Source organism: Canis aureus, chromosome 24 (genome assembly GCF_053574225.1).
Source record: "Canis aureus isolate CA01 chromosome 24, VMU_Caureus_v.1.0, whole genome shotgun sequence".
NCBI classification, from domain to species: domain Eukaryota; kingdom Metazoa; phylum Chordata; class Mammalia; order Carnivora; family Canidae; genus Canis; species Canis aureus.
Window position 1 is genome coordinate 19,760,551 of NC_135634.1, and position 24,896 is coordinate 19,785,446.

The 24,896-nt window shown below is 37.3% G+C and overlaps 1 long non-coding RNA gene and 1 pseudogene across 1 annotated transcript in view; one reads left to right on the forward strand and one right to left on the reverse strand.

Moving 5' to 3' along the window:
* LOC144295880 (uncharacterized) overlaps positions 1 to 21,485 on the forward strand; it is a 34,730-nt gene extending 13,245 nt beyond the window's left edge. The window contains exon 3 of the long non-coding RNA XR_013363005.1: positions 20,928 to 21,485. This is a non-coding gene — a long non-coding RNA (uncharacterized LOC144295880). The remainder of the gene's footprint in view (positions 1 to 20,927) is intronic.
* A 474-nt stretch (positions 21,486 to 21,959) lies between these two features.
* On the reverse strand, positions 21,960 to 22,057 carry LOC144296661 (U6 spliceosomal RNA; annotated as a pseudogene).
* Between the last annotated feature and the right edge of the window lie 2,839 nt (positions 22,058 to 24,896).

Below are 24,896 nucleotides of genomic sequence, written 5' to 3' on the forward strand. Positions count from 1 at the left end.
AAAAAACAAAAGCCCAGGGCCAGATGGCTTCCCAGGGGAATTCTACCAAACACTTAAAGAAGAATTAGTACCTATTTTTCTAAAGCTGTTTAAAAAAATGGAAATGGAAGGAAAACTTCCAAACTGATTCTATGAGGCCAGCATTACCTTTGTCCCAAAACTAGATGAAGACCCTACCAGAAAGGAGAATTACAGACCAATATCTCTGATGAACATGAATGTAATAATTCTCACCAAGATTAATCCCAAATGGGATTTATTCCTGGGCTGCAATGTGGTTCAACATTTGCAAATCTATCAATGTGATATACTACATTAATAAAAGAAAGGATAAGTACCATTTGATCCTGTCAATAAATGCAGAAAGAACATTTGACAAAATACAGCATCCATTCTTGTTTAAAACTCTCCACAGTGTAGGGATAGAAGGAACATACTTCAAAATCATAAAAGCCATATATTAAAAGCCCACAGCAAATATCATTCTCAATGGGGGAAAACTCTCAGTTTTTCCTCTAAAGTCAGGAACACTCTTGCCACTGTTCTTCAACATAGTACTAAAAGTCCTAGCCTCAGCAGACAACAAAAAGAAATAAAAGGCTTCCAAATTGGCAAAGAAGAAATCAAACTCTCCCTCTTCACAGATGACGTGATACTGCATGTGGAAAACCCCAAAATCGATATTTTTGATATAGCAATTCAGCAACATGGCAGGATGTAAAATCTATGCACAGAAATCAGTTGCATTTCTATACAGTAACTATGATACAGAGGAAAGAGAAATTAAGGAATTTATCCCATATACAATTGTACCAAAAACCAAAAGATACCTAGGAATAAACCTAACCAAAGTAGTAAAGGATCTGTACTCTGAAAACTATAGAACATTTATGAAAGAAATTGAGGAAGACACAAAGAAATGGAAAATTTTTCTATGTTCATGGATTAGAAGAACAAACATTGTTAAAATGTATATGTTACCTAGAACAATCTCCACATTCAGTGCAATCCCTATCAAAATACCATAAACGTTTTTCAAAGAGCTGGAACAAATAATCCTAAAATTTGTATGGAACCATAAAAGACCCTGAAGAGCCAAAGGATTGTTGAAAAAGAAAACCAAAGCTGGGGACATCAATGCCTGACTTCAAATCTGCAATCATCAAGACAGTATGGTATTGGCACAAAAACAGACACATAGATCAATGGAACAGAATAGAGAATCCAGAAATGGGCCCTCAACTCTATTGTCAACTAATATTTGACAAAGCAGGAAAGAATATCAAATGGAAAAAAGATAGTCTCTTAAATAAATGGTGTTAGAAAAACTGGACAGCCACATGCAGAAGAATGAAACTGGATCATTCTCTTACACCATACACAACAATAAACTCAAAATGGATGAAGGAGCTAAAAGTGAGACAGGAATCCATCAAAATCCTGGAGAAGAATACAGGCGGCCACGTTTGTGACCTCGGCCACAGCAACTTCTTTGCTAGACATGTCTCCAAAGGGAAGGGAAACAAAAGCAAAAATGAACTATTGGGACTTCATCAAGATAAAAAGCTTCTGCATAGCAAAGGAAACAGTCCATAAAGCCAAAAGCCAACCAACCAACAGAATAGGAGAAGATATTTGCAAATGTCTTATCAGATAAAGAGCTAGTAACCAAAATCTATACAGAACTTATCAAACTCAACACCCAAAAAACAAAGAATCCAGTCAAGAAATGGGCAGAAGGTACTCCTGCGTGGCTCAGCCATTAAGAATCTGCCTTTGGCTCGGAGTATGATCCTGGAGCCTTGAGATCGAGTCCCACATTGGGTTCCCTGCATGGAGCCTGGTTCTCCCTCTGCCTATGCCTCTGCCTCTCTCTCTCTCTCTCTCTCCTCTCTCTCTCTCTCTCTCTGTGTCTCTCATGAATAAATAAATAAATAAAATCTTTTTTTTTTTAAAAAAAAGAAGAAATGGGCAAAAGACGTGAACAAACATTTCTCCAAAGAAGACATACAAATGGTCAACAGACACATGAAAAAATGCTCTGCATCATTTGGCATCAGGGAAATACAAATCAAAACCACACTGAGATACCACCTCACACCAGCCAGAATGGGTAAAATTAACCACTCAGGAAATGACAGATGTTGGGAGAGATGCAGAAAAAGGGGAACCCTCTTATAGTGTTGGTAGGAATGCAAGCTAGTGCATCCCTTCTGGAAAACAGTATGGAGGTTCCTGATAAAGTTAAAAATAGAGCTACCCTACAACCCCGGAATTGCAGTACTAGGTATTTACCCAAAAGATACAAACATTAGTGATCCAAAGGGGCACCTGTAGCCCTTCTGATGTTTGTAGTAGCAATGTCCACAGTCGCCAGTCTATGGAAAGAACTCAGATGTCCATTGACAGACATTCGTAAAGAAGATATGATATATGCATATCACATATGCAATGGAATATTACTCAGGCATCAAAAAATGAAATTTTACCATTTGTAACGACATGGATGGAACTAGAGGATATTATGCTAAGTGAAATTAGTCAATCAGTGAAAGACAATTGTCATATAATTTCAATCATATGTGGAATTTAAGAAATAAAACAGAGGATCAAAGGAGAAAAGAGGGAAAAACACAATAAAATCAGGGAGGGAGATAAACCATAGGAAACTGTTAACTCTAGGAAAAAACTGGGAGTTGCTGGAGGGGAATGGGGTGGGGGGTTGGGGTCACTGGGGTGATGGTCATTAAGGAGCGCACGTGATATAATGAGTTCTGGGTGTTAGATGCAACTGATGAGTCTGTGAATTCTACCTCTGAAACTAATAATACACTATCTGCTAATTGAATTAAAATAAAATAAAATTTAAAAAGAGAGAGAGAGAGAGAGAGCACATTTAAAATGTCCCAGGTATGTGAAGTGTAAGTCATTATTTCACAGGCCTGGGGCTTGGCAAGGACAAATATTCATGTGAAGGTCAGTTTGATGTGTCCCCTTAGTGAGGCTACAGTGTCTGGTTATTCAATCAAATGCTCATCTAGGTATTGTGTGGTATTTTGAAGATGGGACTCAAGACTATAATCAGTTGACTTTAAGCAAGGGAGATTGTGATGGAACTTGGGTGGGTACAATCCAAAAAGGTGAAAGCCTTAAGAGCAGATCTGAGTCTTCCCCGAACATAAAATTCCATAAACCTGTTATTCAGAGGTCCAGCCCCGCTTCTGAAAGCCTTCAGATCTGCCTCACCAGCCCCCAGAATTGTGTAAGCCAATTGTTTGTAATTAGGGTCTATCTATTTCCTACTGGTTTTGTTTTTTTTGGTGGAACTTAGCCTGATACAGTTGCTACAAGCATTTGGTAGGTGCGCAGGTGGAAATTCATTGGAATAAGTGGCTTTCACAGTATCACAGAGCAAGTGAGTGACAACAAAGGACCAGATCCAGGCCTGAAATCTGGAGTAATTTCTGCTATGTAGCCTCTTCATTTTTCTGACGCTGGGCAAAAGGGAAGGGAGAATTTATTGATCATTCTCTGTCAAGTTCCACAGAAAGTTTTATGAGAATTGATAGAAACAGGCAGCCTTCCTCTGAAATAGCTTCTCAGCTATTTGGCCAGCCCTCTGCCTTCTTCACACCCTTAGAACAGTACAGGCTCTTCTAGAACTCCCTGGGAGATGGATCCATTTTTCTGCTGCTCACCTTCAAAGTGCTAAAGGTAGCCTCAATGTGGGGTCACAGGGACTTGACAGGCAGTGTTCCAAGAAGCGGTGGCAAAAAGGGATTCCAATGTGGCCCAGCCATTGCAGCTGAGTGAACTCACTTCCCATCTCATGGGCACATAGGAGTTTCAGTGGCCATAGTCTAAGTATTTGACGGGATTGAATACGGCAGCCAGCAGACCCAAGGACAAGGGGAGAGAGGAGCACTTTCCCACAGGCAATAGGTAGCTTTTTTTTTTTTTTTGAAACCTGAAAAATTATTTTACTGAGGAGATAGGGAGATACACAAGGAAGTCTTTAAAAATTCCTTCCAGGAAAAATGAGTTTTTAGGTAATGAGGTACAAAAGGATAGCTCCTCCCAAACTAGAAAAATCTCCTGTGCTTAATTAGAGAGAACACTCCCCAAATATGTTTACTTGGAATAAACTTTGTAGTTTCCTTATGAGTTCATTGTATCTAAAAATAGAATCCTTATCTGTATTCTCCATAAAGTCTGTGTAAATTATAGATTCTAATGTAAATTGGAAATTACATCTTCAAGGCCAGATGTGTGATTGGAGCAAAGGATTCAGTTTCCTCAAGTAATCCCCTTTGGGGACCAGGGAACCAGGACAGACGGAAGGGTAGATATCCTTTTCTTTATTTTTTGAAGTACCAATTATAGCAGCATCAGAAGCTGAGTGGCTCTTGTTTTATTGAGAATAGAAAGGAATCCTGTGCCAATATATAGAGCCTATGATGTAACTTTTAAGTAAAACACAACTGAGCAACTGTTTAAGTAGCATTCCTTTTCTAAATGGTCTTGGAGGACTTATTTAGATAATTTCAAAATTCTTTAGTTTTATAATTGGGTGATTAGCATTATCATTTAGTTTTAGGGCGAGCATGGCTCCTTTTCTATTTTGACAAGTATATGGAGGTGATTGAATCTGTACTATTTTAATCACTTTTGGGGATTCAGGTAGTTAGTGGAAAACCCTTTAAGTTAAGCTATTTGATGCATTCGCTAAAATGTAAAAGCTCAAAAAAATTCATGGCTTTTAACTAGTCATTTTGGTAGTATCAATCACTGATGAACAAAGAATTATTTGCTGATGAGGAATATTGATTTGTGTGTGCCTGTGGGTGTGTTTAACGAGATTTTTTTTTATTTTAAAGCCTGGCAGAGATTGGGAACAGCACTGACTAGATATAGTAAAATGTTCTTCCATTTACACTTCACAAATACATCTTACAATGATCCTGGCTATATGAGAAAAGTTTTATGAATCCAATAAAGTTCTTTATATGACATCTTTGGATGTTGTATATAGTGTGAGTAATCATCTTTTTTAGTAAACACAACATACAATATGCTAAACCTAATAAAACAGGGAAACAACTCATTTTATGTATTGCCCATCCTCAATAATAAAATGCCATGTGTCCAGGTGGTAAGAAGTGAAAGTATTGTCCAGCCTTACAAGGCAAAAAAGAAGGCAAAACCAGGACAACAGAAGCAGTGGGTATAATGATGGGATTATGGGAAATTCTGTGGGTAGCCAGTAACAGACTAAAGAAGCTCAGATTGGTGTTGCATGAGAAATGTAAACTAACAGGCGACCACAATCATCAGTTAGTGTTCAATTGTTTGATTCCAATGACTATCAGCATTCTAATGGCCTTAGACAAAAAATTTCAGACTGATATATTATTTCATCTATTTGCCTCCCTTTAAAGTAGAAAATAGTAGGAAATTAGTAAGGAAATAATTTTAGAGAGCTCATCATTAAAAATCATTTTTTTCCATAAAGTAAGACACACGTGTATAATTTTGGAGAATACCTGTTTAAATATCAAATTTTATTTGAGTTTATGTACTATGTTCTGTTTAGAATTTTTAAAATATTTACAGTAATTCATTTGGTTAAATGCTTGATCAGTAAGTCAAAATATCCTGTTTAAAGATCGGGAAATAGGGCAGCCCAGGTGGCTCAGCGGTTTAGCGCTGCCTTCAGCCTAGGGTGTGATCCTGGAGTCCCGGGATGAGTGCCGCGTTGGGCTCCCTGCATGGAGCCTGCTTCTCCCTCTGCCTGTGTCTCTGCCTCTCTCTCTCTTGAATAAATAAATACAATCTTAAAAAAAAATAAAATAAAGATTGGGAAATAAATAACAGTAATAAGGACAAATCCTTAATTTCATGACTTGTGGATAGTTGTCTTTCAAGAACTGTTGTTTTTCATTGACCTTCTCAGTAGTAGCTATCATTTATTGAGGGCTTACTATGCACTAGGTATATTATAAACATATTTTATTTTTTCTTTTCTTAAAGTTGAGATATAATTGATGTTATTTTTAATTAATTTTTTAAATTACAAAAGTAATGTAGCACTGTATAAAGTAAACGGGAAAGCTTCTGTGCTGCCTTCCCTCCATCCTTGTTCTCAGAGATCATTACCTTAACAGCTTGCTGGGGAAGATAGTTTCTGTCACTTATAGAGGTCACCTAAGCTGCAGCCCAGGTGACTTAGGTTGAGAGTCATGACCCCGAAAAATTTTGAACATCAACAATGTTCATGCAGAGGGTAAAAAAACTCAGATCATAAACTTGGGGGTGTGAGAAATAGAACTTTATTTTTCTATAACTAAATTTAATTTCTATTTCAAAAGTCAGTATTGCTATAATGGAGGTCTCCCAGCTGTCCCTATTGTTGGGTCTGTGAGGTACAGAGGGCTTATGTAGTTCAAGGTGTTTGTGGAGACACCCGTCTGTTCTTAGAGTTTTCTGTCTCCCAGAGGGACAAAATTGCTGTAGGTTTGATGTGGGAGACAGGAAATCTTAACTATGAAACATTAGGCATTAAGGCTAGGTGGCCAGGTGTCTGGAGGTACAAGGCTGCGCTGCTGGCTTACCTGGTGCTGCATACTGTGAAGTCCGACTTGCCTCCAATCTGGCGAAGCTAGCTTCAGGGCAGCTGAGGAATGGATCTGTGGAATTCTCTTCTTGTCTCACGGTAGAAGGAGATGGTTTGAGAGATGAATAAACTGGAGAGAAGAACCTGACCAACAGCCTCCCTTTTCTTTGAGGCACCTTCGCAGAGCTGCCGCTCTCAGTCAGAGCTGCTCTGTGCATTGGCTTCCACATATTTGATAAAAAGGGCGGGGGGTGGCGGTGACTGGGTGATGGGCACTGAGGGGGGCACTTGACAGGATGAGCACTGGGTGTTATTCTCTATGTTGGCAAATTGAATACCAATAAAAAAAATTTATTATTAAAAAAATAAAGAGGAATGACAAAAAAAATTATCATTTACAAATAAAGATTTTTCCCCCTCCACTTAACCTAACATCTTTGCTTCTTTTCTTGCTGCACTGAGTTAGCCTCCAGAATAATGTTGAATAGGCTGGTGGGAGTAGGTGCCTTTGTCTTGCTTCCGACTTTAAATGGACTACTTCTAAGGTTTCACAATACAGTTTGATGTTTTTAGCAGGTTCTTCTTATCAGGTGAAGGAAATTCTTGTTTATTCCGCATTTGCCAAGAGCTTTTAAAATTTATTTATTTATTTACTTATTTATTTATTTATTCATTCATTCATTCATTCATTCATTCAACAATAATTCAGTGAGCAGAACCTACTGTCTAACAAATGATGAATAATTGTTGAATTTTAATTATTTTTCTGCTTTTTGGTCAGTAGACAATTTTTTAAAAGCTTTTATGTTTACCGATAGGTGGCTCAGTTGTTTAAGCACAGACTCTTGGTTTCAGCTCAGATCATGATCTTGGGGTCCTGGGATGAGCCCTGTCTGGGGGGTAGGGAGGGGGGGTCCCTACTCAGTAGAGAGTCTGCTTGAGGATTTCTCTCCCTCTCCTCTGACTGCACCCCCACTGTACACTTTCTCAAATAAATAAATGAATCTCTTTTAAAAAGTTGAGCAGTTCCCATATAACCCACCACCCCACACATTCACTTTGCCCTATTATTGATATCTACATTAGTATGGTACTTTTGCTAGAATTAATGAACCAATATTGATATATCATTATTGACTAAAGTCCATACTTTATTCAAATTTCCTTAGTTTTTCCCTAATGTCCTTTTACTGTTACAGAGTCCCTTCCCAGGAAATCACAATTCACTGAATTATTGGCTCCTCTTGGCTGTGACAGTTTCTCAGACTTTTTTTGTTTTTAATGATTTTGGCAGTTTTGAGGCATACTGCTTAGGTATTTTGTAGAATGTCCCTCAGTTGGAATTCATCTGATGTTTTTCTTTTTAAAAATTTTTATTTAATTAATTTATTTAAAAAATTGAGATATAATTGACATATAGCATTATATTAGTTTCACATGTACAAAACAGTGGTTTTTATATGTAGATGTTTTGAAGTGATCACGACAATAAATAGTTAATATTCATCACCACTCATAGTTACATAGTTTTTTTCTTGCGATAAGCATTTTAAGATTTTAAAATATTTTCAAATATATAATGCAGTATTAATAACTATAGTCATCATACTGTACAATCCTCAGGACTTATTTTTTAACTGGACATTTGTACCTTTTGACTCCTTTCACTCATTTTACTCACTTCCCAATACCTGCCTCTGGCAACTACTAATCTGTTTTGGTTCTATGAGTTTGTTTTTTGTTTGTTTTTGTTTTTTATGATTCCACATATAAGTGAAGTCATATGGTATTTGTCTTTCTCTGATTTATTTCACTTAGTATAATGACCGCAATGTCACAATAACAGGATTTTATTATTTTTTATGGTCAATTAATCTTTCATTGTATATGTACCACATTTTATTTATTCATTCATCCATTGATGGATATTTATGCTGTTTCCATTTCTTGGCTATTGTAAGTAATGCTATGAATATGGGGGTGCTATACCTTTTTGAGTTAGTGTTTTCATTTATTTTGAATAAATGCCTAGAAGTGGAATTGCTAGATCACAGGGTAGTTCTATTTTTAATTTTTTGAGGAACTTCCATACTGTTTTTCACAGTGGCTACACTGGTTTGCCTTCTGGCAACAGTGCATGAGGGTTCTCTTTGATGCTTTTCTTATTATTATATTGGGGCTATGGGTTTGGGGGAAGAAGACCATAAAAGTGAATTTCTGTTCTCATCATATCAAATTGAAGGTACATACTTTCACTATGATTTATCACTAATGATACTGACCTTTATCACCTGGCTGAAATACTGCTTGTTAGATTTGTTCACTGTAAGGCTACTTCTCCCCACTTATACCGCTGCTATCCATTTTGTACTCTTTGAAAGAAAATCACTACGGGCAGCCCACACTTAAGGAATAAGGAGTTATGCCTCATTTTCTTGAGGATAGAGTAGCTACATAAATTATTTGAAAGGCTTCTATATGGGAGATTTATCTATTTTCCCCATTTATTTATTTATCCCAATATCATTTTTAGGTGGGATTTTAAAGTACTGAGTCAATTTCTTTCTATTTTTCTTCCATTCTTTCTATTCACTCTTTGGTAAATTTTGGTAAGTTATATCTGACTAGGAATTACTCTATTTCGCTGACGTTTCCAGATTTATTGATACAAAAATTATAACATTCTCCTATGATTTTAAAAACTTTACTGAATGTGTGGATATGTCACACTTTCCATTCTAAATTTGCTTATTTGTAACTTGTTTTGTTTTCTTTTCTGATCAATCTTGCAAGGAATTTGTCTATCTTATAGTCCTTATGAAGAACCAGCTTTTCTCAGGTTGATTATCTGTGGTTTATATTCTTTATTACTTTTTTACTCTTATCTATATTACTTTCTTCCTACTACTTTCTTTGCATTTATTCTCTTGTCCTTTCCATAGTTTATTGTGTTTTTTTAATCTTTCATGTTTTTACATAAATGCATATAAGGTATAAATTACCTTTACATCCTGCATTAAGGGTTTCCCCCAAGCTTTTATTTATTTATTTTTATTTTTTTAAATTTTTTTTATTTATTTATGATAGTCACACAGAGATAGAGAGGTAGAGACATAGGCAGAGGGAGAAGCAGGCTCCATGCACCGGGAGCCCGACGTGGGATTCGATCCCGGGTCTCCAGGATCGCGCCCTGGGCCAAAGGCAGGCGCTAAACCGCTGCGCCACCCAGGGATCCCCTCCCCCAAGCTTTTAAAATACAGTTCTTTCTGTTAGAAATATTTCAAAGCTTTCATTACATTTTTCTATTGAGCCAATGCTATTTAGACATATACTTTTAAATTTCTAGATATATGTGTTTTTAAAAAACCATATTTATTATTGATTTCTAATTTTAAGGAATTATGACTAGAAATCGTTATTTGTGTAGTGTCAGGGTTTTTTTCCCTTTTTATAATAATGAAGTATAATTAACATGTTATATTAGTTTCAGGTATACAACATATTGATTCAGTAATATACCTCTATGTATTACTCAATCCTCACCATGATAAGTGTAGTCACTGTCACCACACAATATTATTACAAATTGTTATTATATTCACTATGATACACTTTTCATTTAAGTGACTTATTTATTTATAACTGGAAGTTTGTACCTCTTAATCTTACCTTTCTCTATTTCATACTGTTTTCCATAGTGGTTTTACCAATTTACATTCTCACCGATAGGGTATGAGGATTATCTTCTCTCTACATACTCCCTAACACTTGTTAACTTGTCTTATATTTTTGATACTAGCCATTCTGACTGGTGTGAGGTGATATCTCCTTGCGGTTTTGATTTGCATTTCCCTGATGATGACTGATATTGAGCATATTTTCATATGTCTGTTGGTCATCTGTATGTCTTCTTTGGAAAAATGTCTATTCAGATCCTATGCCGATTTTGTCCTTGGATTATTTGGGGTTTTGGTGTTGAGTTGTATATGTTCTTTATATATTTTGGAGACTAATCCCTTATTGGATATGCGTTTGCAAATATCTTTTCCCATTCAGTAGGTTGCCTTTTTGCTTTGCTCATGATTTTCTTTGCTGTGCAAAAGCTTTTAATTTTGATGTAGTCCCAATAGTTTATTTTTGTGTTATTTCCCTTGCCTGGATAGACATGTCTATAAATATGTTGCTAAGACAATGTCCAAGAGATCATTGCCTATGTTTTCTTCTAGGGAGGTTTATAGTTTCAGGTCTCACATTTAAGTCTTTAATTCATTTTTTCATTTTCTTGCTCTTCATTTTTAGTCCTCTAATTTCACTTTCCCCTTGTTCTTTTTCTTTACTTGTGGGGCATATTTGCTTATTGTGGATATTCTGAAAGTCACCTGTCTACATGCTTGGAACTAACATGTGCTTAGGCAGGGAATATTATATTTAGATTGATCTGTTAATGCACACTTATTGTGCTGAAACTCCTGCCAAAAGATACCAGTTAGAATTTAGATGCAATGATAGGACATTCCCCTGGACACTCTGGATTTGTTAAATAGATATTAAACTCTTTCTTTGTTATACCTTACTATGCTTTGAGAGATTTATGGTCTTATTTCCTAGGAAGGAAATGAGAAAATAAGAAATTCCATAGTTCACCAGAGAAAATAAGAAATTCCATAGCTCAGCCAATGAGGTTGCCAATGGGGCTCTTGGACAGCAAGGCCTCAACTCTAGTATTGAAAAGTTTGCAGGTGTAGAAAAGAAAAGAAGGGATCATGTAGGACTAATTTCACTGAAATTATATATGTTCAGTCAACCAATTGATCACTAATCAAACAAGAAATATTTGTTGTAGGTCTGTGCTTTATGAGAGGCCCATGGTAGATAGTTTACAGATTACTTAGGAAATCTAGGCAATCCTTAGCTATACTAATAGGGCAGGTTAAATGTAGGAAGGGGGGGGATCCCTGGGTGGCGCAGCGGTTTGGTGCCTGCCTTTGGCCCAGGGCGCGATCCTGGAGACCCGGGATCGAATCCCATGTCAGGCTCCCGGCGCATGGAGCCTGCTTCTCCCTCTGCCTGTGTCTCTGCCTCTCTCTCTCTCTGTGACTATCATAAATAAATAAAAATTAAAAAAAAAATAAATAAATGTAGGAAGGGGTAGACCCCAAAGTATAAGGACTAATACAAGAGAAGATTGCTTTTTCTTTCTTAACACTACTGAGTGGATGTATAGATTGGCATAGGCCCCTCTTCTGTAAAACTGCTGCAGGACAGAGACTGATAAGAATACTTCTATCTTGAATGCATGGCTTCCAAGTTTGCCTTGGAGACCATTTTCATTCTAGCCAGCTGGAAAGGAAGAGAGCGTCGAAGTGCAGGTGTGCCAGATTTTTATCAGCCAGGCCCAGAGGTGTAACTTCTATTTACATTCATTGGCTAGGATTTGGTTACATGGCCACATCTGACAGCAATAGAGGAAATGAGTTCCAGCTTTCTTTTTTTTATTTTTTAAAGTTCTTTGGTAAATATGCTTTATTTTTTTAAGATTTTATTTATTTGTTCATGAGAGACACACAGAGAGGCAGAGACATAGAGACATAGGTAGAGAGAGAAGCAGACTCCCTGTGAGGGGCCCAATGCGGGACTCAACCCCAGGATCATGACCTGAGCCGAAGGCAGATGCTCAACCACTGAGCTACGCAGGTGTCCTGAGTTCCAGCTTTGTACCCAGAGAGGCAAAAACATAAATTTTGGCTAGCAGTTGGCACTGTGTCCTGTCCTGTTTGAAGAATTGGTTGTGTTTCTAATGTGAAACTATGAATGATTTAAATTAGCTTCTTTATATTTTCCTATACTTTTCAAAGTTTATTATTACATGTACTACTCTTATAATCAGAAAAAAACCAATACATCTTATTTTTAAAAATGTAACCCACATTTTTGGAACATTATAATTTTTTTCTATATAATTAGTTAAAATGGCTGTTTTGATCCCCAGATGAGATTATAAAATCCTATTTAACTCACAAATTAGTTGAAAATATAAGGCAAATCTAATTAATTATTACCTCTGCCATGGTTCTCAAAGAGATTTACATCTCAGTATAAAGCCAGCCTGAAACCTGCACTCTAGGAGGATAAGATAGGACTGAAGAAGAGATAAGAAAGAGAAATAGGAGTATTTGCCTCCTTTCCAGAGGTGGCTGAAGTAAAAATGTGGAAATACAGGCCTCCTCTATCTTCCATTTTGCTGCCCTTCCTCTCCCCTGTTACCCTAAGTGCCTCATGGTAGCTGGCACCTTGCCCAGGCATGTCCACTTTCTAAAGTGATTCCTGCCCCAAAATCATCTTTTTATTTTCCCCCAACAAAGTGCCTCTTCTTTCACTGACCTCACATGGGGATTGTGGGGTAAAACCTTATTTGGATTAATTCAGAGAGAGAACACAACCACTTAGATTTCTCTGAGTATCTGCAGTTTTCAAGAAAAAATGTGTTCAGCCAAATGCCTCTATCATTGGTAGAATTTTAGGCAGGGTGTCCTAGTCAAGATTGACAGATATTTTGGGTAGATATTCTTGGTCGGAGACTCCATCCAGGCTTATGTGGTAGCCTTTCCCCTGAAGAGTTGCTCAAATTTCTGTTTTTTTTTTTTTTTTTTTTTTAAGATTTATTTATTTATTCATGAGAGAGAGAGAAGCAGAGACACAGGAGGAGGGAGAAGCAGGCTCCATGCCAGGAGCCTGACGCGGGACTCCATCCCGGGACTCCAGGATCGCGCCCTGGGCCAAAGGCAGGCGCTAAACCGCTGAGCCACCCAGGGATCCCCTCAAATTTCTGTTTTTGCCTTTTATGGTGTCTTGCTGACTCCATTTCTTAAAGACCTAAGCTTATCACAACAGAAACAAGTAGTACTCTACAAATAATCTTCTTTTTCAAGATTTTATTTATTTATTCACGAGAAACAGAGAGAGAGGCAGAGACATAGGCAGGGGAGAAGCAGGCTCCCTGTGGGGAGCCTGATGTGGGACTTGATCCCAGGACCCCAGGATCACAACCTGAGCCAGAGGCAGATGCTCAACCACTATACCGCCTAGGCATCTCTCTCTCCAAATATTCTGTGGGTGCCTATACTTCCTAGTCTCTTTTCTAGTTGTGTTGGGCTCTGTGACACAAACAGTATCTACTGAGCTATTAGTGGAAGAGTTGTAGGTCACTTCTGGGTAGGCCAGTATGTCTTCAGCACATACTCTTTCACCTGGGAGGTTACATGTGAGACAATGGAACAGCAGAGGTGCTAAAGGAGGAGCCAAGGAGACCACTCTGACCCATGGCCAAATGTGATATGATAGGAATATCCTCTGTTGTATTGTACCACTAAGATTTTGGGATTTACTTGTTCCCACTAGCCTAGCTTCTTATAATACAGGCTACAGGTAAGGGAGAGGGGAAGTTATTGGGAGTGGAGGAATGAGAAAGGGAGGGGTTTGTAGACATTAGTCAGGAATCACCTTGTAAGACACTCCTTGTTCTAACTACTTCATGAGGAAACTGGTGAATTCAATCATGAGGTAGCTGTTAAGGTTAATGTCATCATCACCATCCATTTGTGGAAAGAGGAATAACATGGACAACTATGTTTGGGTCTGGAGGAAAGGACTCCTTTCTAGGAAAGAAAATAGAGCCAGGAAGTTCAGTTTAAAGGCAAGAGAATTTCTCTAACTTTATGTACTTAGCGTCTATCTGGAGACCTCAGGATTATTAATCTCATAAAATATAATAATGCCAAGGAATATACAAATATTGAATCTAGTGCAGAATAAAATAAATATTTGGAAAAAGAGAGATTATGATAGGCTGGAAGGCCAGGGAAGAAGAAAGTCTTCATAGAAGAATGGGCATATGAGATGACCTTCTAACATAGGTCAAATTTAGAAAGATAGGAGGAGATGGCCTTCTGGGTTGAAGGACTGATGTGCACAAAGGTCAGAAAATCCTGGGGCATCTAGGTGGCGCAGTTGGTTAAGCACCTGACTCTTGGTTTTGGCTCAGGTCATGATCTCATGGCTCGGTGCAGGGTCTACTTGAGTTTCTCTCTATCCTTGTGCTCTTCCCTTTACCCCATCCCCCACACTTTCTCTCTCTCAAATAAATAAATAAATCTTAAAAAAGAAAAAGGCCAGATAATCCTGCTAGTCTAATTTGACTGGAGTGCACTATTTGGGGAAGGGTATATAAGTAGGAGGTGAGACTTCAGAGATAGATGGAGGACACATTGCAGAGAACTTCAAATACCACTGAATACCTTTAAACTTTATCTTGAAATAGTGCTGTTACAATGCAATGGTGAACATTGACAACTACTTTGATGCCCATCAATAAGAGAATAGATAAGTAAGTTATGATGCTGCCAAATAATGGCATACTATTCAGTAGTTACATGGAAAGATCTCCAAGGAAGACACTGTTGAGTAAAAACATCAAGGATAAGTGATAGCACTTGTGTAAAGCAGCACACATCCGTATCTGTAAATTCCACATTCTTGAATGCACGTATGTATAAACACACAGAGATGTATTTGAATGCATCTTAGGAAGGAAGGATATTCACAAATTGATAACAGTGGCTACATCTGGGCAAAGACCTTGGGACTGGCCACAATCTTACCTGCTCTCCAAGGCCTTGTCCTTGGAGAGTTTTTTAAAGAGGATGGAGCCTAACCATATTAGTTCTGACACCTGAGCCTGATTGTTTCCCCAAGCCCAGATCAAACTGGATTCCAACCTTCGTTATCATCTGTTTGGACCAGATTGGGCTTGCTTGCTTTCCCATCAACTGAAACGCATTTGTGGTAATAGAAGGTAGTAAATCCTCTTGCAAAGATATGCAGAGCTCACTTTCATCTAAAATAATTTTTCATGGGCAGCCCGGTGGCTCAGCAGTTTAGTGCCACCTTAGGCCCAGGGCATGATGCTGGAGACTTGGGATCGGGTCCCGCGTTGGGCTTCCTGCATGGAGCCTGCTCTTCCCTCTACCTGTGTCTCTGCCTTTCTCTCTCTCTCTCTCTATCATGAATGAATGAATGAATGAATGAATAAATAAATAAATAAATAAATAAATAAATAAATAAATAAAATCTTTAAAAAATAAAATAAAATAATTTAAAAAAAAAAAAAATAAAATAAAATAATTTTTCACTGAGTAAAAATATTTCTGGCCAAGACATAGACACCCTTTTGAGAGTGATATTTTTAATTTTTTTCCAATAAGAAAATCCTTTATTGAAGTAAAACAAAACAATTGTTTATATCCTATTTTCAACAAAAATCTGAAATGGCCAATAACAGAACAATTAAAATATTTAAAAAGAAAGACCAAAAATCATTTAGATTACTTGTCAATAGGAAATACATATATTATCCAACAAATGGTAGAGGAAAGGTTATCTATAGAATAAACTATATTTTCGTTCCTACCTCACATCATATCCCCAAGCAAATTTCAGATATGTTAAAATCACTATCAAAATACAACAACAAAGCAAGCAAAACTGAATCCAAAATTGTATTTTAAAAAATGAGCAATAAGTTTTATCCCAGGATTGCAAAGATAATGCAATGTTAGAAGAATCTTCAATGTAATTCATTACTTTGACAAAATTAAAAGAGAAAAAAATCATACTATTGTTATATCAGCAGGTATAGAAAATGCACTCAGATGTCCAATTTTTGCTCATTTAAATACTCTTTAATCTGTTAAAAGGTATTGCTTCAAAATCTATAGCAAATATCATATTGGAGGGCGAAATGCTAGAAGAGTCTCATTAAAATGAGACATGCAGTATCCTTGTTATCACCTCATGATTTAATATTGCACTGGATGTTCTAGCCAGTGTAAAATTTGTACTGTCATATGAAATAATTGCTTGTGGGGGAAAAGCCAAGAAAGTCTAGTTATGAGCTATAAACTACTGATAAGTGAGCTGAACAACTTATTGGATAAGTCACTTATAAATTTAATAACAGGGATGCCTGGGTAGTTCAGCAGTTGAGCGTCTGTCTGCCTTTGGCTCAGAGCATGATCCCCGAGTCCTGGGATCCAGTTCCATGTTGGGCTCCCAGCATGGAGCTTGTTGCTCCTCCCTCTGCCTATGTCTCTGCCTCTCTCTCTGTCTCTCATGAATAAATAAATAAAATCTTTAAAAATAAATAAATTTAATAACAAAGGTATTTGGAAAATCCTAAAATATTTTGAAATTAATCAAAAATCAATCTTTCTTTCTTTTTTAAAAGTAGGCCCCACACCCAATTGTAGGGCTTGAACTCACAATCCCGGGATCAAGAGTCAGATGCTCTAGTGACTGAATCAGTCAGGCATCCCTAGCAACAATATTTCTAAATAACCCATGGGTAAAAAAAGCCACAAAGGAAATTAGAAAGTCTTTTGAACTGAATAAAAATGAAAATAAAAACACAACATATCATTTGTGAGATAAAAGCATGAAAGTAGCACTGAGAGGGAACGCTGTAGCTCTTAATGTTTATATATGAAGAAAAAGTCTAAAATCAACTACCTAAGCTTCCAACTTAAGATGCTAGAAGACTAAGTTAAACACAAAGTAGGAATGGAATAATCAAAATAGGAGTAGAAATTAATGGGATACAAAACAGATAAGCACCACAAAAAAAAAATAAAACATAAAGTTTATTTATTTATTTTTTATTTTTAAAGACTTTATTTATTTATTCATGAGAGACACAGAGAGAGGGGCAGAGACACAGGCAGAGAGAGAAGCAGGCTCCGTGCAGGGAGCTCAACTTGGTACTCGATTCCGAGTCTCCAGGATCATGCCCTGAGCTGAAGGTGACGCTAAACCGCTGAGCCACCCAGGCTGCCCCAACATAAAGCTTTAAAAAAAAAAAAAAATCAGTAAAGCGAGTAAATCTAGCTAGATTGATTAAGAAAGAAAAATAAGGGATCCCTGGGTGGCGCAGCGGTTTAGCGCCTGCCTTTGGCCCAGGGCGCGATCCTGGAGACCCGGGATCGAATCCCACGTCGGGCTCCCGGTGCATGGAGCCTGCTTCTCCCTCTGCCTGTGTCTCTGCCTCTCTCTCTCTCTCTGTGACTATCATAAATAAATAAAAATTAAAAAAATAAATAAAAGAGGGGATATCAGTATGATCCTAGAGATATTAAAAGGATAATAGATATTAAAATTTAATAATTTTGAAAACTTACGTGCAATAGATGAGTTTGTTGAAAAATTCAAATTACCAGAATACTAAAGATTCAAATCATCAACTGTTAGCAGAGGTGTGGGGCAACTGAATGTGTTATAGTTGGAGATATAAAATAGCATCACTGTTTTGGAAAACAGTTTGGCATTCTTTAATCAAGAGAAATGAAAATGCATGCTCACAAAACACTTGTTCTTGAATATTCGTGGCAGTTTTATTTAAAATAACCCCAAATTGGGTCGCCTGGGAAGCTCAGTGGTTGAGAGCCTGCCTTTGGCTCAGATCGTGATCCCAAGGTACTGGGATCGAGTCCTGCATCAGTCTCCCTGCAAGGAACCTGCTTCTCCCTCTGCCTATGTCTGCCTCTCTCTGTGTGTCTCTCATGAATAAATAAATAAAATCTTTAAAAAAAAGTAAAATAAAATAGCCCCAAACTGAAAACAACCCAAATGTTCAGAGGTGAATGAATATACAATCTATGGTACAGTGAAAGTAATGTAAAGAAATTAATTACTGATACAATCTGGATGGCTTTTAAAAACGTGATGCTGAGAAAAGCCAGACACAAAAGATATATGCTGTATTATTCCATTATACAAAATCCTAGGAGGGCAGCCCCGGTGGCGCAGCAGTTTAGCGCCGCCTGCAGCCCAGGGTGTGATCCGGAAGACCCGGGATCAAGTCCAGCGTTGGGCTCCCTGTGTGGAGCCTGCTTCTCCCTCTGCCTGTGTCTCTGCCTCTCTCTCTCTCTATTTCTCTCTGTGTGTGTGTCTCTATGAATAAATAAATTTTAAAAATCTTTACAAACAAAAGCAACAACAAAAAAATCCTAGGAAAGACAAATCTGCTCTGTGGTGCCATAAAACTGATCAGAGAGTCCATGGTGCTTGGGGTCATGGGTAGAGAATGGGAACCATGTTGGGTAATGGAAACATTCTGTATCATGACTGAGGTGTGGGTATATAACTGTATGTGTTTCTCAAAACTCATCTAGCTGTACACATAAAGTATGTGCATTTTATTTTCTGTAAGTTATACTTTAATGAAGTAAGTTTTAAAAAATTAATAACATTTTTATGCAACAACCAATTAGAAAATGTAGTTTAAAAAAGACAATAGCAACAAACTACAGGATACCTCAAATTAAAATGAACAAAAATGTGCAAGAACTTTATGGAATCGGGATCCCTGGGTGGCACAGCGGTTTGGCGCCTGCCTTTGGCCCAGGGCGTGATCCTGGAGACCCGGGAATCCCACGTCGGGCTCCCGGTGCATGGAGCCTACTTCTCCCTCTGCCTATGTCTCTGCCTCTCTCTCTCTCTCTCTCTCTGTGTGTGTGTGTGTGACTATCATAAATAAAAAAAAAAAGATTTAAAAAAATCTTGTATTAAAAAAAAGAACTTTATGGAATCAATTATAAATATTGAAAGACATGGGGAGCATGAACGCAATTGGGAGTCAGACTCTTGATTTCAGCTCAGGCCATGATCTCAGGGTTGTGAGACTGAGTCTTGGGTCAGGCTCCACACTGGGCATGGAGCCTGCTTAAGATTCTCTTGCTCCATCTTCCTCTGCTCCTCCCCCCATCTCTCTCCCATCCTAAAGAAAAAAAAATATTGAAATACATGGAGGATCCAAAAAAAGAGAGACCAAGTTTCATGAATGTAGAGATCGATACCAAAGAGATGCAAATTCTACATAAACTGATCCCTAGATCCAGTGCAATTTGAACAAAAATTCCAAGAAAATCTTTGGTGGAATGTCATAGGTTGTTCTTAAAAATCATATGAAAAAATAAATGATCCAAGAATAGATAAAATATTTCTGAAAAAAGAAATTAAGGAAAAGGACTTGAACTGTTGGGTGTGAGAAATTATCACAAAGCTATAGTACCTACAACACAGTGGTACCTAATCAAAAAAGACAAATAAAAATAAAAAATATCAAAAATAGATCAATGGAATAGAAAACAAATGCATGTAAGATAGTAGAGGTATTACAAATTAATGGAAAATTGATACATGTAAAAAATTAAATCAGATTCCTTCCTCATACCATGTACAAAGAAACAAAAATTCAGGAAATATAGCTAATCTTGGGATAAGGAAGGGTGGTATAGCAATGGAAGAAACCACAAAAGGGAACATCAATAGATTTGTCTATAAAATTTACAAACTTCTGGTATCAAACAAATGAAAATATATGCACAATATTGAAAGAGAAAGTATTAAAATGATTATATAAATAAATTTTAAATCAATGAAATGTATCAATATAGGAGACAAACAATGAGCACAGAAGAAATGCAAATTGGATATTAACAAACAAAGGAATGTATTAACTAGTAACCAAATATATGCAAATTAAATGAGATGCTATTTTTAGCCTACTAAATTGGTGGAGTTAAAATAAAACAAAAACCTATATTATTCAATACTGGTGAGAATGTATTAATATAATTATTCTCATCTATTGCTGGTAGAAGTGTAGATTGGCAAAAATTTCTGGAAAGCAATTTAGTAAGAACTTTTAAAATATTTATACCTAATGGTGCCTAGGTGGCTCAGGTGCTTAAGCATCCAACTCTTGATTTCTGCTCAGGTCATGATCTCAGGGTTATGAGATTGAGCCCTGTGCAGGGCATGGAGCCTGCTTAATATTCTCTCTCCCTCTCCCTTCCCCCCACTTCTTACCCCCTCCATGGTCAAGTACACACACACTGTTTCTCTCTCAAAAAAATTCTTCCTATTATATTAAGATTTATAATAGTTAAAAGTAAAAAAAAATTAAATGTCTAACAAATCAGCGAAGGTATATTCATATTATAGACTCTTATGCAGTTAGTGGAGATCATGGTTTGAAGATATATTTAGTTATCATAAGAGTAATATTCAATATTAATGGTCAATGGAAAAAGCAACCTTCAAGTTTATATAAAATTTATTTCTAATTTTTTAAACAAAAATATGTGTATACTATAAAAACAAGATTGGAAATAAATATAATAAAATTTTAACAGTGATTGTCTCTGAGTGCTAAAATGTGGAAGATTTATATTTTCTTCTTTATATTCTTTTTTTCCCCTAGACTTTATCTATTTATTCTTGAGAGAGAGGCAAAGACACAGGCAGAGAGAGAAGCAGGCTCATACAAGGAACCCAATGCGAGGCTCAATCCCAGGACTCTGGGATCGCGCCCTGAGCCTAAGGTAGACACTCAACTGTTGAGCCACCCAGGTGACCCTTCTTTATATTCTTTTAAACCAACTTTTCTACAATAAACATGCAAACATAAACAATCTCTAAAATATCAGCAAGAATAAAGAGACATATGTACTAGGCACCTCAAATAAGTGACTTATTGAGATTTTGAAAGAAACAACTTTAAGGATCTGTAAGTTCAAACAAAAGGAAAACATAATTAGGTTACATGGTTCAGGTAAAAACAATGAGCAGTTTTGTCTGGAGCAGCATTTATCAGAGTGTGTTCTGTAAATCCTATTGCTGTTCGTATTATTGCTCATTATGTAATACTAGCAAAAATTATGGAAAGATGGAAGGGAAGGTTCCTGGCTACTAAGGTTGTGTGCAAAAGTAAAATAGTTTTTTAACTTCTCTTAAACTTTTGATAAGCTAAGTGTTTGAAATATTATTATCCTCAGTTGTTAATGTTCACATGCTTTAGATTCCAAATTGTAGGCATTGGAATAAACATTCCGTTTTGAAAATCCAAGAGCCTAAGGTATGTTTTAGCCTAAATAGAAGCCCATTATCAGAGTGCCAAGGGAGAGGGTTAGCTTTCTTCAATGAAGGCTTACTAGCTGTTGAAACTCTTAAATATTTGACCCAGACTCTAGAGTTCTGTGTTGTTAACATGAAAGAGTCCATTTTAGTCTCTAAACATTAGAGCAAATGTTACCAATTTACCATTAACCATTATCACATCAAAACCTGGCCCTTGATGTAGATGTGATTTTATTTAGTGGCTGATAATATAGCTGTAGACGATATCCTCATTTAACACACAAGTTATCTGACCATTGAATGGAGTTATTTAATTGTATTCATTTAAACTTGGGGAAATTTTGCTCAAACCATGGACTTTTATTTTTCATTTTTTAAAAATCTGGAATGGTTCATGAATTTGTGTGTCATCCTTGTTCTGGGGCCAGGCCAGTCTTCTCTGTATTGTTCCAATCATGTGCTATGGAAGTGAGCATTGTGGACTTGTTTTAGTCCATCAGGTATCACGCTCTTCTTAGTGACAGGCCAACAGATCCAGTTTAGGTTGTTCCTGGTTTGAATAGAAAATGAGGCCAAGCAGGCATGCAGGTAACTCATCCAGTAGGGCTTAGCAGGTTATTTAAATGTAAGTTAAAAAAAAAGAAAGGTGAGCATGAAGTTTCCATTTTCCACTGTTTAGAACTGGACTTTGATCCTTCAGAAACTATTTTTAATTATTTTGATGCTGGCAGAAGCATTCTAAAGGCCTACTAAGCACAGATACAGGGCAATGTTAGGGATCTTTGAGAGTTTATGAACCACAGACTCCCCATGGTCTGAACCTGTGTTCTCCTAATGTCTTGTGATCTCACACCATTATCAGTAAAAAAGTTTTGTGCAACAGACCACGTCTGTATATTAACTATTATGATGTGTAGGTACTATAGTGCTAATACATGAGGTATGCTATAAACACATGAATTAAATTAAGTAAAGATAAAGTAACTCTTAATCTTAAATAATATCAGTAATGATATCTCTATGTATTTATTAGGTAATACATCAAGACAACATGTAACGTGCAATTTATCATTAAGGATAGTATATATAAAGCCAGATTTGAAATGGTTTTCTCAGATGATTCACATTTTTTGTCACTTCTTGTTACTTCTTGGCTAACCTCATTAGAATTATCATTGTGTTGATTGTTTCTTGGACTTTTGGCTAATATCAAGTGTAGAATTATCATTGCAGGGTTTTTTTTTTTCTTCAAGATTTTTTTTATTTATTTATTTTTAAATTATTATTATTTTTCTTAAGTAAGTGCTATGTGGGCCTTGAACCCATGACCCTGAGATCAAGAGTTGTGTGCTCTAACATCTGAACCAGCCAGTCACCCGTGCCCTACTTTTTAAAAGTAAATTCTACACCCAATGTGGGGCTCAAACTCATTGTTTTTATTTCATAGTGCAACTTATAGAAAGCTTACACTTGAAGTAAAATTGTCAGTTTGACCATTTTCTTTTTGTTGGCTTCTGTTCACATTATTAGCATTACAATTCAGGATTTTCACTAAAAACTTTTTAAGCCATTTGTCAACTATGTCATACTAAGTTTTTTAAAAAGCAAATGTCTCTGGGAGGGTAACACATTCAGTGTTTAGTTCTGAGTATGAGTTTATCAGAAATAGTAAGCCTGTCACCTTCCAGGCCTGGGAAACTAGTCTGTCAGTTGAGGGACAGAATTCTTTGTATCCTCAGTTCTTAGCAGAGCATCTTAAACCTTTTGTTCAGTGCAGTTTTTTCCTGAATAAGTAGGCATGATACTGTGTTTTGGTAGTGGACATTTTGAGGTTTGGTCAGTCAAAGGCCATAGAGTGTGATTCTGACAGAGAGGGCATGAAGGGTCTTCCTTGAGGCTGGGAGCCAGCTGCCACCTTGGAGAGGCAGGAGGGCAGTGGGCCTTTCTTTTGGGAAGGAGACTCCACAGGAGAGGGGAAAGAAGAACAAATGTTCAAATTTAAAAGGAAAGAAAGGCTAGATTCTGGGAGATAGTCATTCCCTGAAAAAGTCTAGAATACATTATTAAAGAGTTGTTTTTAAATTTTGTTTTGAGGAAGTAGAAAGCAGGGTAGTAAGCAAAAGAGCAAACATTGGTGGAGAGTTAAATCAGAATAAGCCTTGGCTTTCCTTGACTGAATTTGAGGACCTAGCACATAATGGACATAGTGTCCCATTATATATTAGTAGGAAGAGATGGCAAAATGTGCATGATGATAGCCTCAATGGATCTGAAACTGATATTATTGTTTGTGGCTGTCATGAGTGTATAGAAAGGAGTCTGCTCTGTTTGTCCACCTGAAGTGCAAAGAACATGAATGCATCAAGCCAGGCTGAGGAAGAGTCTGCATCTTGCTGTCAAAGGCAGCATGGATTTCCTGGGAGGAGCAATGATCATCAATCTGGTGTAGGCAGAAAGTTCTCAGGAATAATATGCAGGAATGTGGGGACAGAAGGGTTGTGCAGCAGCACAGGACAGGTGGGAATCATCTGTGAAGAGTCAGAAAACAGTCTTGGGGGCAGAGAAGGGTGCTCCCTGAATATGAGAGGCAATGGCGAGTTCTATATCAGTTGGCAAATGGTGCTGATGTGGACTCATCTTCCCCTCTGTAGGGACAGTGGGGTCAGAGATAGTATTAGAAACATCTAGCATTGCAGAAGGGGTGCCAACCAACCCCACAGGGTGGGACCAGTGTACTAGCAGTGAGTGCAACTAGGAACAGCCCTGGCGGATTCAGCCTTCTACTCACCCCTTTCCAGCCTTCTGGTGGTCAAAGGCATATATTTACAAGGAGGCTGACTGTAGCATACTCTTAACTATCCATTTAGTCCAAACTACTAAGTGCTGATCCTAAGAGTTAAGAACTCACTAGTTTAGGCATAGGGAGAGTCTGCATCAACAAACAACCCAGAGACATGCCTCCTGGAACCTACTCTTGAGCACGCGGCACGCCCGCAGCCACCCCCAGGTACACACGTAAGTATAAACCACAGAGGCATTTATCAGGTGTCCCTCCTCTTTCTTCCCATTGTCAGGCTTCTTTCAGCACCTCACCTCTAGATGACATTCACACATTGCTTCCCGGTTCCACCCCACTTGAAGGCTCACAAAATAAAACATTTGCATAGTTTTTAAGAATAATTATTTACCAACAGTGGTTTTCCTCTCCATTTCTTACCCCCTTAAGTCCACAGCAGAAAATGCTGTTTTGTGCATTGCTCTACTCTCAAATTTTACAAAATAGCTTCAAACCCAAGGAATGGCCAGTGAATGG